The sequence below is a fragment of the Calidris pugnax genome, unplaced genomic scaffold (genome assembly GCF_001431845.1).
Source record: "Calidris pugnax isolate Ruff unplaced genomic scaffold, ASM143184v1 scaffold153, whole genome shotgun sequence".
Classification (NCBI taxonomy): Eukaryota; Metazoa; Chordata; class Aves; order Charadriiformes; family Scolopacidae; genus Calidris; species Calidris pugnax.
This window is the reverse complement of record NW_015090999.1, coordinates 5,894,018-5,908,598: the sequence shown is the minus strand read 5'-3', so window position 1 is coordinate 5,908,598 and position 14,581 is coordinate 5,894,018. Positions and strand designations below refer to the sequence as shown.

The window sequence follows — 14,581 nt, the reverse complement described above, 5'->3', positions numbered from 1 at the left end:
CCGCACCGCACCGCGCCTCGCCTCGCCCTGCCGGCCGCGCTGCCTCCCCTCCTCGCCCGCTCGCTCTCTCGCTCGCTCCCCCGCTCGCTCTTCTTTCCTTTTTCTTCCGCTGCTGCCGAGTCGCACGCTCGCACACACTCACATGCACGCAGAGGGAGAGTTGCTAAGAGGCTCTGCTCGTTTCAACCTGGTGCACTCTGAAAGATCTGACACCCTCTGCTGAGCTGCAGTGGCAAAAATCCATCTGCTGAGGGAATAAAAAAAAAAAAAAAAAATCAATCCATGTACCGGGCAAGCGTTAAAAACGTTGGCATTAAAAGCTGTCGGTCTATTTAGATGCTTTCTCCTAAATGGATTATTTAATTAATTTCTTTTCTTTTAAGATGGAAAGTTTAGCATTCCCCTCCTCCCGACCAGTTCCCTATTGCCCCTATTCGCACACTAACACCTGCACAAGCAGGCGAGGAAGGTGCATTTGCCTTATTGTATTTCCCAATGGCTTGAACAGAATTAGTGTCAGGGTGTCAAGCGAATAGCAATTTGAGGTAATTATTCTGCACGCCATTTTTATCGTTGCTTTAAACGCATTTCTTCCTCCCCTGCAGTCTATAGTGTTTCATGCTGGGTTTGGTCTCTTGCTGGCGTTCTCTATGCAGTGTTGAATCGTGCATTATTGCATTATAAATATAGATATATTTTATAATTTAAATGATCACAGAGAAGAAGGGAGTAGGGAGGAGGGGATTGCTGCACTGTTAGCAATTCACGCCACCTGTTCCCACAGAATATAGTGTCTCCCTTAAGGAGGGGAGGAGAGGGATGAAACTGACAGTTGTGCATCTTGACATTCTTATCTATATATAAAAATTAGAGATGCACTTATGTATATGACTAGATATTTCTCTAGGGATGGTCCTAATATCCTCTCCGTGGAAATACAACGCCTGCTTCCCTCGCCCCCCTCCCTCAAATCCCCTCCTCGTCCACCCCACCCCCTGCCGCCTTTTCCAGCTCCCACCCTTCTGACAAAAGAGATTACACAGCGGAAAAATCAGTGCCTGGCCTTAAAGAAAGGAGCCAAGCATACAAAAGTTTCTGCATCATTTGGATGGGTTTCAGATGCCTACGAGCGAAGAACCAGTTGCACCTCTGGTGGTGCAAGTGGAAACCCGCGTTTCCCCCTGCCTTGTCAAATCGCGCGGAGGAGGAGGAGGAGGAGGAGGAGGAGGAGGAGGAGAAGAAGGAGGAGGAGGAGGTGGCTGAGGAGGCAGGGGCGGGAGAGGGAGAGGCAGAGGCAGCTGGCCGTCGGGGGCCTCCTGCAGCCCGGGGCTGTACCTCTCCCGTCCGGCGCCGCTGGTGAACGTTGCGGCATACTGGTAGGGGGGGATGTAACCGCGGGGGTGGGCTGGAGGAGGGTTATTTATAGGGAAAGTCAGGGAGCCATATGGAGCCTGCACCCCCTGGTCTCGGCGGCATGCTAATTTGGTCAAAGCTTTTCCCTGGCTGCCGCTTGCAAGTAAATTAGACATTCTGCCGACGATGATCTTATCAAATTAATGTAATTACACCATTGACAAATTACAACAGTTGCTATGGCCATTTCGGTTCCCCAGGATGAAGATCTGGCTTTTGGGTTCGTTACGGTAGACAGGGACTAGGAAGGGAGGGGGGAGGCGGGGGCGGGAAATGGGACAGGAGAAGGAAACGAAACAAACGAAAAAGAGAGAAATCCTGGCCCTGGAAAAGCCTGCCCCATAAATTACAAACGGGCCAGAAGAGATAAAATGCCACTGAGACAGAAAGCACCACAAGAAATATATTAGTGGTTTCATTAGGAAAAAAAGAGAGAAAGGAAACTTGGCGCCACGTTGAGGCGCATTAGTTCATTTCTCCTGACGGTTTCTTTGACTTTGTCCCTCGGTGAAGTCGGGGGTGGGGGGAGGAGGGGCGGTGCTAGGCTGCCTGGAAACCTGCCGTGGATCACAAATTGCAGCCTCGAAGTGCAACGGGAAACGGAGGCAGGGAAGCCCACAGGAAACTCCATGGAGGCAGGCGGGAGAGTCAGGGGAAGGGGCGAGGGGCGGGTAGGATTGGGGTAGGGGACCCACTCACCATGTGTCAGCAGCAGTGACGAGATCTCCGTGAGTAAAAGCTCAGGGGAAGAACGGCTGAAAATCTGCAGCCTGGTGAACGCTCAGTGGGATGTGGGGCAGGAGGACTAAAGAGCTTGTTCTCCTCTTGCCTTAGAAAAAAAGCTCCTGAGCATCTTTGCCTTTGTGTTATTAAAATTGCTCAGGCACCGTAAAAACAATCAAAAGGCAACCAGAGGAGCTGAACATTAACAAGATATTAAATAAATAAATAAGAACCAGATAAGAGGAAGGAGAAAATGACCTGCATGAAGGACAAATAGCCTGCTTCTTCCAAGGGATCTACTGAGAGGTGGGAACTAGTGGAAGCCATCTGGAGCCTTAGAATTCCAAAGGGGAAAAAAAAAAAAAGGGTAAAAAATTGGCCAGAGGATGTGAAAGTATTTATGGGTGTTAAGTAACTTCCAAAAAGAGTATTTAGACAAGGAACCCATTATGTTTTCAGCTGTATACTTTGGAATTATATTGAGAAATTTATGTCTCATATATGTATTGAGAGAGCATCTGCCATGCAAAGATTAGCATCTAGAAGACAAGTCACAGAGGAAGAAAAGAGGCATCATCTGTTTTAGATTTGACGTTGTGGTTTTGGTGCTGTAAGTCAAGTTACACAGGAAAGGTGTGTGAGGGCCGGGAAATTGATCTATCGTTACTCAGTGTCATAATCCTAAATTTTCAGATTTCCTCATTTTTTTGAATTAAGTTTGGAAACATGTACCTTAGGAAAAGAGGCCTGCCTCTAAGTGTTTTAAGGAAATACCTACTCCTGCTCAGGTTCGTTAGGATCTCTCTGACTGAAATTTCCTACTCTCTTATTTTGAGAGTGTAGTAAAGTGAGAGATCAAGCAGCACTGAAGTGTCAATGAATCTGGGTTTTTAAATTTCAGCATATGCATCCCAGTTTACAATCCATACACAGGTTGAATAACCAGAGCTTACATTATCCCCTGCAAGTTATCCAGTAGATCAGAGAGGGCAAAGAGCACCCAAGTCTATTTCCCTTGATTCCTTTCCTTATCTGATGTCTTTTACCTCCTCTTTGCCTCTGCAACTTCTAGAAGCTTAAGACAATGAGCTTCCTACTTATACCTGTCTTCTGGGTGTAAAGTCCCATATTTAACCAACACAAGCAAATTGGCTTGGGTATCATAGTTGCTCTTTGCATAGAAATGGGTTTGCTCCTAATATGGAAAATGCCTTGAAATAGGAAAAGGTACTGGGATACTTTTACATTTTCCCACTTGGTAATCTCCTATCTCCCTGTTGCTATGACTATGCAAGTAACACTGGTTAAGGGTGTATTTGTGCTATATTGGAACATATTAAAAAACTAGTTACCTCATCTAACATTGTAGATCTTGCAAAACAGAACTCAGGGCATTTTCAAATTTTCTACAGAATAAAAATATATTACTGTAGATACCCTTCTTGCAATACTTGTGCTATGTGCTGTAAAATCACCTTCATTATTTCTCTAAGAGATAGAAGCACAATAAAGACATCCTGCATTGTAGTTGTGGTGCTCTGTCTGTCTATACATGCATACACACTTATATATACATATGTATAAAGGTGTGTGTGTGTATGTACGTGCATTACAAATTATGATGGACTCAGTAAATAGAAAAGTCATAGGATCATTATTTCACTTGAAGTTATGGGCTTATTCAGGCTTTGGCTTTGCTGGGAGTGAAAGTTGACATAAGGGCCTCTCTACATTGATGCAACTGTTGCAGAAACTATGCTTCCCAATGCATACAATGACTTTGAACCAGTGCAGACTATCTGGTTATAACTAAAGGTAGGAGGGGTTAAACTAATACAAGGATCTTCTCCCAGAATTTTCTATCTTAGCATGTTTCACAGGCCAGTCTTCACAGAACTACTAATTTCTACCTAAATTGTATTTAGGCCTAACAAGGTTTCTGAAACTAGATATTTTTCTGCATTTTCCTGAGGGCAGTGATGTGTGAGCGTGTTCCAAATCTCCCTGTGATATGTTCACCAGATGGAGCTTTGCAAAATGATGCAGTGGCGGATGATGATGATTAAAAAAAAAAAAAAAAAAAAAAAAAAAAAAAAAAAAAAAAGGTAAAAAGGGTAGGACGCCACACCCCCCGAAACTACATTTCCCAGGGTGCCTCTGCCCTCGCCGGCTTCCTGCCCCTCACATGACGGCTCCCCGGGCGCGCCATGGCGGAAGCTGAGGAGAAGGTAGAGGCCGTGAGGGCACTGCCCCGCCGGAGGGGGCGAGGAGCGCGGCGGGGGAGCCGGGGGGGCCCAAAAAAAAAAAAAAAAAAAAAAGAAAAGAAAAGAAAAGAAAGTTAAAAAGTGGTTTGCATACTTCTGTCTAGTGGGTAGGAGACTGGCTCAGGATGAGAAAATAAAAATTCTCTGTCTTTTAGAGTGTAAGAGCCAGCCCACATGTTCCTCTTTCTTGGCTCATACTCTCAACCACCAGGCTACCAGCCCTCTTGCTGCAGCTGTTCTACTTGACAAGAAAAATAATTTTGAGAACCCTTGAACCAGAGAAAGGCAGTGGGAGAGCATGAGTTTACAAGCTATTGCTTACAGCACCCACCAGGTGTCCATAGCACAGGGAAGACTTGCTTACGTTGTGCTTTCTTATGAGACTGATCTTGACCTACTAGATCTTACACATCAGATGTTTAGACTGCGGAGCCGGTAGCAAAACCTATAGACTTTTTTTTTCCCCAGTATACATATCCATCAGACCTTACAATAATTTTGTGTTGGAAACATTGTCCTGAATAGGTCACAGGGTTAGTCTTAAAAGCTTCAAACACTAGGTGTCAGAAAAGTGAACAGAAGTCACCAAGGTGGATAGACTGTGCATCCAGCCTGAGTGTAGTCTTCTATAAAAACCAGGTAGACATTTCACTTTGAAATTCTGATGATGTGGAAGCAAGAGGTGTATTTAGGGAGTAGGCCAGGCCAAGGTCGTGACCAGAATTTCTTATTTAAACTATATGTATCGATCTGAGTTTCTGACCCAGTTTCCACTGTGATTGCTTGCATCAAAATCATTAAAATACCTGAGCAGTTCTTAGGACAGGACTGAGCCACAGAACTACTGTCCTTACTGGGGAGAGTATCCAGAATAGCTGTTTGGTGAAGGACTGGAGTCACGTAGACATTTATATTTTATCTTTCTTTCTCTGTTCCTTTCAATTTTTTTGTTTCCCTCCCCGCTCCCCACCCTGGCCCCTGCAGCCTTTAGTGTCCAGCATAGCCTTCTGGAGTGTCATGTTATCAAATAATAAAGGGTACTGCTGGGAGGTCAAGGGACAGACTTAAGCCCCTTCCAAGTTAGCAGTGAATTCACTCCATGTCTCCATCACGAAAGTACATTCTGCCCACTATGCTGTTGGTTAGAAAGAGAGATATAGGGAGCTGAGTCATCCACCTCCTTTTATTCCTCTTGTCCCAAAACTATAGACACACACACACACACACACGCTTACTTTAAAAGTTTGATACAACAGCAGTGGGTTATCTGTTTTAAAGAGAGAATTTCAAGTTGTGGTGCCCAGATGGAGGGAAATGGTTTTGCTGCAGCCATGACCCCAGAACGTGAACTGAGATTCCACCTCAGCATTTCACTGAAGTGTCCTCCAAGCTGCATCTTTGATGCTCTCGATCCTGATGCGAAGGTCTGATTTTTGCCTTTCCTAGCGCAGTATGTGAGATGGTTGCTTGTCTGACTTGGGGACCGGGGTTTCACCCCAGGCTTCTGCTTCCTAAATTTGGCGTTGCAGTATTCAGCACTGCAGCACTGAAGCACACAGATTTTTTAATTATTTTCTTTTCTTTTGATAAAAGACATACATTTAGTCTGGGGAAAAATATTACAGTGAAATTAACTGGAGATGTGAGAAATATTTGTTCTTTTGGTCAGCTCTAGCAGGGAAAATACTAGTATAATGTTATAACCTTTATTAAGAAGTGTTAACATTTGCACCATATCCTAACCTCAGCACAATTTTTTTTTTAATAGATACCAACATTATTTTTTTAAATACTTGTTACAACAATTCTCAACTTCCTGCAAGACTTGACTCTTGTGTAATGTGATCAATACACAATACCGTACTGCACTTTTACTAATGTGACCTTTTAGTAGTTTGATTGCTTGCTTATTTCATTCTTTCCTGAAAGATTAGAGACTGCAAACAAGCAAAAGGTTGAAATAGCTGGTCACTCTGCAACATATTTAACTGACTGAGGTAGCTTTGTAAACTGCATTCATACAATTTAAAGTTAGTTAAAAAATATGTTCAAACTCTTATTAAAACTCATATGACAGGACAGGAAGAGCACAAGTTAACTCATGCAACACAAACCACAATATTATTTAGATCTATACAAGGCACTAAAAAGTATCTTTCTCAACCAAAAAAAGAAAAAAAATATGTCCAAAATTTCAACCTATTGCTTACACAAGTAATCCCACTGAATCATGTAAAATTGAATAATAGATCTATAATGTGTTTTCAATAATTAATTCTTTTCTTATCAATTTTCATGGCACAGTCTCAGAGCAACATAAGGATCATTTAAATGGACAAAAGCAGATGAGACAACATATTTCCTTTGTTTAATAATGCTTCTTAGAGTGCAGAATATGCCACTGAGGGAAATGAACCTGTTCTGTTCATTCCTCCACCAGTAGTTTGCTGACATGACTCTGAGCAACTGATCTGTCTTTCCTGTGCCTCAATTTCCCAGTCTGAGGAAGCAGAAGGAATTATACAGCCCAAAGGTGCTTTGAAATCTGTGATGAACAAACATGGTGACTGAGGTAATTATCACCGTCACTGATGGGTGCAACGTGAAAAGTCAAATCTTAGGTAAGACTAATACCTTGTTCTTCTTTTTTTATCAACCCATCTCAGAAGCCTTTACAATGGAATACAGTATAATTTTATTTGCTCAACAAATCGGAAAACAGAAGCACTGACCTTGCGAAGGTCACATGTCAAACCGCTGATAGCAACTAGAAATAGACCCAAGTCTCAGAAGGCCCAGCCCTGCCTCCTACCCAGTATTTTAGAGATGCAGAACTACTGATTTATAAGAATAAGCCTGTTCCAGAAGAAAAGCTCCTGCCTCCTTCCCCTCCTTTCTCAGACTTGATTTTATGCATCAAAGGTTTCATATGCCAGTCAGTTTCTTTCTGGAGGCCAAATGTAGTTATGTGGTGTGACAGTAATACCAAGCCTTGGTTTTCTTATTAATTCACATCTTAATTCACTGTAATTGAATTATTTTAACCGGGGAAAATGAATGTTTTCTTCCCTCAGTCTTTTTCTGGCTCAGACTTCAGACTTTAAAAAACACACGGAATTCAGAGACAAATAATAAATCATTTGAAACACGAAGTACCTCTCATTTAAGAAACATGCCAGAAAAAAAAAATAGCCCTTCCCTCCATTTAAGCATGAGAACTGTGAAGAAGTGTTTTTATTTTCAAGAAGTTTGTCAGTTCCTTTTTCTGCTACAAAACAAAATGAAAATGAAAACAAAACCAACCAGGTAAAGATGCAAACCTAATTGATAATTTTCAGTGTAGTTCAAAATAGAAACTTGAAACAAACCATTTGAGTTGATTAAAGTGTGAAATGTTTTGTTATTTTTGATTTCTCATATAACACAAATCACAGAAAGTCAGAATGGATACCAGAAAATCAGAATTTTATACCTTTCATTGTCTTCCATAATTACATGTTTTTTTCAAAATTGTATTTTGTCAAAATTATTTTTCCTTTCCATTGGTTAACTTGAATTGGAATTCTCTGGTAGAAAGTTTCTGAAAAGCTTTCTGAAACTATCCATTCGGAGAACATCCAGTGGTGTCTACACATTAAAAGGAGAATTACTGGGCATCAGCAAACTGCGGGAAGACTGAATACATGAAGCATTATTAACAGTAAAATAATACCTCCTTCCTATTTGTGCAGTGCCTAGAAACCATACCCTGGGACCAATCCCACATGGCATTTTAGTTTTAATTAAATAACATTTTAGAGAAATAAGGGAGAAGAGGTTGGTGACCCGATTAATCATTGTACTACTCAATTTTACATCACAGGATCCCAAATGATTTTAAATATATTATTCTGATGTAAAGCTAGAGTATTGCAGTGGTGACTCAGGATGTATTTTTTTTTTTTTTCAATTATTTCTCTATTGGCAAAGCTGATCTGAGAATTTTCTTACTGCCTTCACTAGCCTCCAGCCATTAGTTTTAGCTTCTTGAGGCTTTTTATTTAACCAAGATCATTTTATTGATCTAGTTCATATTGCGGTCCACAAAGAATTCTGTCCTCACTGACCTGATGAGAGGATCAAATCAGCATTGCTGCTGTGGTGGCTAATGAATGATCCCTATATCTAGAGGGGATGGATACATACTGAAGTTCAGGATTCAGCCCTCAAAACCCTAGCTTGGACGAATATGGACGTTATCATCTTTAAATTATTATGTAAAATATACAGAAACTAAGAAGTAATTTCACATAAGACTCTTGCTACTGAGTATATGTGTGTGTGTGTGCACAGATGTAGATGTACGTGTATATGGGGGATTTGGATGACTGTGATGGGAGTAATTAAAAGACAGAAATCAGGCCAGCATCAAAGTAGTGTTTTACTAGACTGGCATTCATTAGCAACACACATTTTCAAATGATAATTTCTTACACTTTATTAGTTTTAATTATTGCATATTCAAATGGTCCTTAATAACCGTCTCTAACATCTGTGTGTGTTCAATACCACAGAGCTGATGCCATGTAGTCAGCAGGGATGGCTGCAGCCAAGTCTGAGGACCAATTCTGAGATCTCTTTGATGAGGTAAGCTGGGGCCAGAGTCAAGAATAATCTTTCTTCCTCTTTTTTCTCATGCATCCAGGGTATTTTTATGATCCTTAGAACCTCACCAAAAGAAAGGGTGAATCTCATCTGCTCCCAACATAGATTATCTTACTTTCAGGAGCAGGATTTGTTAATTTTCCCAGGCATATTTCCTGCCTGTTCTACATCCACTGTTAGTATCTCGTGGAGTTTATGCCTTGTACATGATTTTAGTTATGCCTCATTTATGTAATTACATCACAAAAATCTCCTTTTGCCTTTTGCAGTTACATGTTACTTTTGCATGTACAGTTAGCTGTGTCCACATGCTCAGACATTGTTGCTGGTTATACCATTAGTAGCATTACAAAATGTACAATCTCACAAATAGTTATAGAGTTGCTGTTTAGTCATTTTAGTGTGCTTATGTTTGATTCTGTGCAAACAAATACCAAATATGCCCTTCTCAATCTGTTTTGACTTTATGGGTGCAATAGACCTCTGCTTTGTCAGCAAGACTTCTATTTAAGCAACATAAATATTTACTCCATAGTTATTCCATAAACTACATAGATATTTAAAATCAATAAGTGAGTCATAACTTCCACAGAAGTTACTTGAAAACAGTTTACTTCGGATTTGCTTTTAATACTTTGTTTAGGAATTAGGCCATCACTTATTAAGTAGGTTGGATGGGGGTCTAAGTAGCCTGATCTAGTTGAAGATGTCCCTCCTCATTGCAAGGAGGTCAGACTAGATGACCTTTAAAGGTCCCTTCCAACCCAAGCTATTCTGTGACTCTGTGACTCCAGAGCCACAAATGGGAAATAGCTGTAGGAGGGTAGCTGAGGTCAGTGCTGAAGGACCCACTTCACTTCCCTCTGACACTCTTCATTTTCCTTCCCCATAACACTCTTCATGAAAGTTCAAGTTATTGAAGACTGACTCAATAACTTGTGTGCTTTCATTCTAACCATGGAAGGTCAATTAAAGGTAAAGCAAAACCAAAACACAGTGAAAAAGAGATCAGGTGAAAATATAAGGCTTTTTGTCTGAGGACTTGGAGTCACAGCTCCCTTTTATGGTGGATTTCTCAAAATCTAAAGAGATTAAAGGGTAGAGCTACGTTTCTCTGAACAATTGATTTATTTTCTTTAGGTCACTGCTGAAATATAAAATAATTTGATTTTTGGATTAAACCATTTTCTTCTTTTTTTTCTCAATTAATATGGTTTCTGGCTTTTGTTTTTGAGAGGAAAGTGGGAAGAGATTACAATTTTTTTTTGTTTTGATTAAATATTTAAATCATTTAAATAAAATATTTTGCTGCTTTTAAATTTGTCTTTTAGAAGTGAAACAGAAGCAAATCTATTATGGAACATTTCAGCTGTCTGGTGATAGCTTTGGCTTTTAGCATCCAGTCTGAGATACTCATCTAGGCATCCTTACAGTCAGTGGTCAGAAATTATCCATGCAGCTTGTACTAAAATACATGCAAAACAAGCAGAATAGATTGTGTTGGGAAAGTATTATTTGTGACACTTTATTACAAAGAACCTTACTGTTTACATTAATTTACAATAATACTCACTAACTTTTAGATTACTAATTCTAGGTGTGGCTAATCCCATTCAAGGGATTAACTCTGACATCAAGGGGATGTTTATAGGTACAAATATGTTCTTGAAAAAACTAAAGACACAATTTTAATTTTTTTTAAGTTTGTTTTTTTCACTCATTTTTTAAGAGAGTGAACACTTGAAATATTTTAGTTCATTAGTGTATTTCAAGAATAGCTGAAAAGAAATTTGTCACCTAGGTGTAGTCAGATATGCAATATAAAAAAAAGGAAATTATTTTCAAAGCAGAAGCCATAAAGCTGTGTCTTCAAAAATTTCCTTTGAAAGGATAACTATACAATAGTAATTTTACATTGTTTTTTTCTTACCTTCCAATATTACAGAGGGCTGTTCTCTTATTTTCTTTTACATCTCTACCAACATACCAGAGAGAAATGAGGGGTGAAACGAAAGAGTGCTATGTTGATGACTGTCATAAAAGCTGAGTTTTATTGATAATATTATGTGTATCAGTAGCTTTATTGTTCTGAATCTTGACTCATAAAAAAATTATGCTTGGGAAGCAATTTTCCTATTTATTACAAAACCTCTTTGAATTCATGATTTTCTGTGAATATTTAGGAATATTTTCTTCTACGCACTATTTATTAGAAACATTTTGAGTGTTATCTATTTTATAAGTTAACATTATCTTGCTGTGATCAAGGAAATCAACCTCTTAAGATCTCAATCTATGACAAAGTAACATTTAAATTCAGACACTCTGAAGAGTCAAGGATATTTAAAATAGTAATGATTTTTAAAAAAGGAAAAGAAAAAATTACATCTTAATAGCATTGTTGTTGCTAGGAGATTACAGCTACTGTTTATGAGATGTATGTGTCTTTTTTTTTTCCTTTAATTAAAAATGATTAATGAATAGATAAACAACTAAAATGCCAACCTTTTAGTAATTTTGTGTAGAAGCTTTCAATGTATAATCCGATTAAGCAACAGCAACAAAAAAAAATATCTTGAAAGCAAATTGATCACACTAAGGACAGGAGACAAAAAGCAGGTCACACTTTCAATTGTTCCTTTAACCTGTCAAGTTACACCTTCCTGGTGCTGCAAACAACCACCTTAATTAATATTGGTCACTGTGAGGAATAGGATATAGGGTTAGATGGACAATTTGTCCAATATAGTGCAATGTTTATTATGGTCTCCCGTTCAGCTTGCATGTAATTCAAAACTATAATTAATTTAGCTATCTCCACCAAGCTCAGTAGATATAATGGGATTTTGTTACAGCTAAGAAGCTGTCAAGTTTTCACAAAGAAGCTAAAAGACAAACATTGCTCAGGAAGACTTCCTTGGCAAGTTTCAAGTTTCTCTGCAACAGACTAGAAATTTCCAACTTTATCTTCTTTTCTTCATATGTTCTTAAATATAATTTAAGAAGATACCACAGTGAGATAAATAGGTAAACTAATTTAACTTAAAGTTTTATTTTCCAAATATTCAGTACAATTTTGTGATAAAAATACCAGCCTAATAGTTTCAGTTTTGCAAAGGTGTAAAAAACTGAAAATGAGAATCTGTTACAAAACCATGCTAGATCATCATAGCTATAGTCACCTCTACCACTAATGTGAATGTTCTAGAACTTGGAGAATCTTAAAAATAGCCCCCAAAACCTAAAAATTGTCGAACAATAAAAATTGTTAGTCAGGTGCCCTCGCTTCAAGCTTTGCCACTTGCATGTGTTAGAATGAAAAGCAGAATAAACAAGCAAGCTCAAGTGTTCCCACAGTTACAGATCACTTGAGGAACACCTGATAATTTTTATCTTTTACTCATACATGTTCACAGCCCCAGTCATTACATCAGGAGAAGGTGTATAATATTTATTTTACTGACATTTTGAAAGTGTATTTTTATCTTTGTACATAGTTTAGGGCAATAATATGTATTTTATTTGTGCAGCACTTAGCCTTAGAACTCTCTGAAGAAGCTATCTTGATATCAAAAAAAGTATTGATGCATAACTGCTAAAAGTTTAAACCTGGTAATCTTGTCTATCCATTGTTCTATGAACATATACAACCACGAATTTTATATGCTATACATCCTTTAAAAAATGCAGGTTCTCTAAGTGGAAAAAACAAGACCAAAGAACACCATAGTTTAATGTAACTGTTTATAAGTTTTTTTGAGTAGGCTTGCTTTTGTAGCATTATTAATATGGAAGCTGATCCCAAAAGACATGGAGTGTCCACAATTCCCAGTGAATTCATGGTGAAGGAGATGCTCAGTACTTTGCAGGGTCAAATCAATATAGAACTAGATATTGTTGGTTATTTGATTTTTTTTTTAAGAATTTCTGCACAATGCGAAGAAAGACCTGTAGGAATTTTTTGGCTTGGTGATACCATCTTCAGTTCATTCAGGAGTTTGAAAATTAAAGCCAGAATAATTGATAAAACATAACTTTTCTGACGGAAATGCACAATATGTTTTGAGCTTTATTTGTTTATTTCATAAATTGTTAATTTGATATTTTTTTCTGAACATCTGGTACTGTATTTAAGAACCTGCTGTTGGCCTACACTCTGTTTTCCTTTTGGATTTCAGATGTAAAGACAATACATTCTAATATTGTTTAGACATCTGCCTTCTTCTATAATCCAAAGATAAACAAGTTGAATCAAAGATGCAAAATACTGCAAAATATCTCCTTTTTACCTTTTCCCTTCTGCATTTAGCATAACTGAATGCTAAAACAAATATGAAAAATATGAAAATATGAAAATATGATAATATGAAAAAAGGAATGAAAAATTAAATCACAGAGGAGAGGATTTGGCTGGGAGGGCTGGGGAGGAGTTGTTTTGTTTGGTACTCTTGCCCTTGCTGTGATGTTCTGACTGTTAAGGAGAGAAAGTGAGAAGATGTGTGAAAGTGAGAGAGAAGAGGAGACAGAGAAGGAAGGAAAGAAGGAAGGAAGGGAGGCAGGAAGGGAAGAAGGGAGGGAAGGAAACCAAAACAGCAGTAATATCAAAAATAATAAATATGTTTTGGGACAGGAATATTAATCTATTGAGATTTTAAATAAGTTAATCATTGTTTCGCTCACCCATATGTAAAACAACTGAAGTATAGTTTAAGCAGTAGTGTCTTTAGGTGAAGAAGAAGATAGACTACTGGAATAATACCAGAAATAACTAGTCTTTTGTCTGTACTAAAGATAGGGGGTTTTTTTCACGGATATAAATCTACAGTATTAACTGCCTTTGACAATTAATATACATTTTTTCAAAGACTAAAATGTGTAAAAGGAATGTATCTTCAAATGACTTATTAGCACCAACATTGCTTGGGAATAATACATATGTAAGTAATAACAACACATATTTGCTAGCAGTTCAAGAATCTCGTCTGTTTATTTGCATAGAAAAAGGTCTGTCTTTCAGTTTGATAATGGGTGTGGTGTACATTTTGATGTCTGTGGTAAAATAAATATACAAATAATAGAGATAAATAACACCATCGCATGAGCTGTAATCAAAATAACTTAGCAATTATCAATAAACGAGTTAACAAAGGCTTACCACTTGTGAGTATCATGTGGTATACCACATGTCAATGCAATTAAACTGGCATTTAAAATTACTTTGAATTTTGCTTAAAATTTTGCAGCCCAGTGATATCTGGAGACTTAATCTTTATTCTAAGGACAACTCTGATGTCAGGAGATCCCATTCCCTGTAATGGTACAAATAAGAGGCATAAATTAGTCCATATCAGGAAGACAACAAATGGCTTTAAGACTCAGGTAATGGATGTGCCTTGATAGCCATGACCTAATCTAAAAAATTAAAAAAGAGAAAATTACTGAACTAGAAAAGAAGAGTGGAGAAATTTATTCAGCCCGAAAGAACATAGTGATAAAGCAAAGATATGTTTTCCTTTTTAATTTTTTTTTTAATTAAA

At 38.3% G+C, this 14,581-nt stretch overlaps 1 long non-coding RNA gene across 4 annotated transcripts in view; it reads left to right on the top strand.

Annotated features, from left to right (window-relative positions):
• The first annotated feature begins 1,297 nt into the window (after nt 1-1,297).
• Nucleotides 1,298-14,581, top strand: part of LOC106895858 — a 31,781-nt gene continuing 18,497 nt past the window's right edge. For 3 of the 4 annotated variants that reach the window (XR_001413523.1, XR_001413522.1, XR_001413521.1), the window contains exons 1-3: nt 1,305-1,376; nt 6,841-7,021; nt 8,954-9,026. This is a non-coding gene — a long non-coding RNA (uncharacterized LOC106895858). Of the gene's footprint in view, nt 1,377-6,840; nt 7,022-8,953; nt 9,027-14,581 lie in introns of all 4 variants that reach the window. The other variant, XR_001413524.1, reaches the window with a different exon arrangement.